This window comes from Argentina silus, assembly GCF_951799395.1.
Source record: "Argentina silus genome assembly, chromosome: 12".
Lineage (NCBI taxonomy): Eukaryota > Metazoa > Chordata > Actinopteri > Argentiniformes > Argentinidae > Argentina > Argentina silus.
In genome coordinates this window covers 87,501-87,956 of record NC_139666.1, presented here as the reverse complement: position 1 = coordinate 87,956, position 456 = coordinate 87,501, and positions in this window count along the sequence as shown.

Sequence of the window (456 nt, the reverse complement as noted above, 5' to 3'; positions counted from 1 at the left end):
GGCAGATTCTCTGATGTATTAATAACGTTTATAACAAGATATTTGTTAATAACATCTTTACCCTGGAGGAGGGAGGAGGAGGGAGGAGGTGGGAGGAGGAGGGAGGAGGGAGGAGGAGGTGGGAGGAGGAGGGAGGAGGTGGGAGTAGGTGGGAGGAGGAGGGAGGAGGAGGTGGGAGGAGGAGGGAGGAGGTGGGAGGAGGTGGGAGGCAGCAGAGAAGTAGATGAAGTGTTCAGTTGGCTCTGGGGGGGGTGATTAGAGGCTGGTTACAGTAGAGGCTGATTAGAGGCTGGTTACAGTAGAGGCTGATTAGAAGTTGGTTACAGTAGAGGCTGATTAGAGACTGGTTACAGTAGAGGCTTATTAGAGGCTTATTAGAGGTTGGTTACAGTAGAGGCTGATTAGAGACTGGTTACAGTAGAGGCTGATTAGAGACTGGTTACAGTAGAGGCTGAT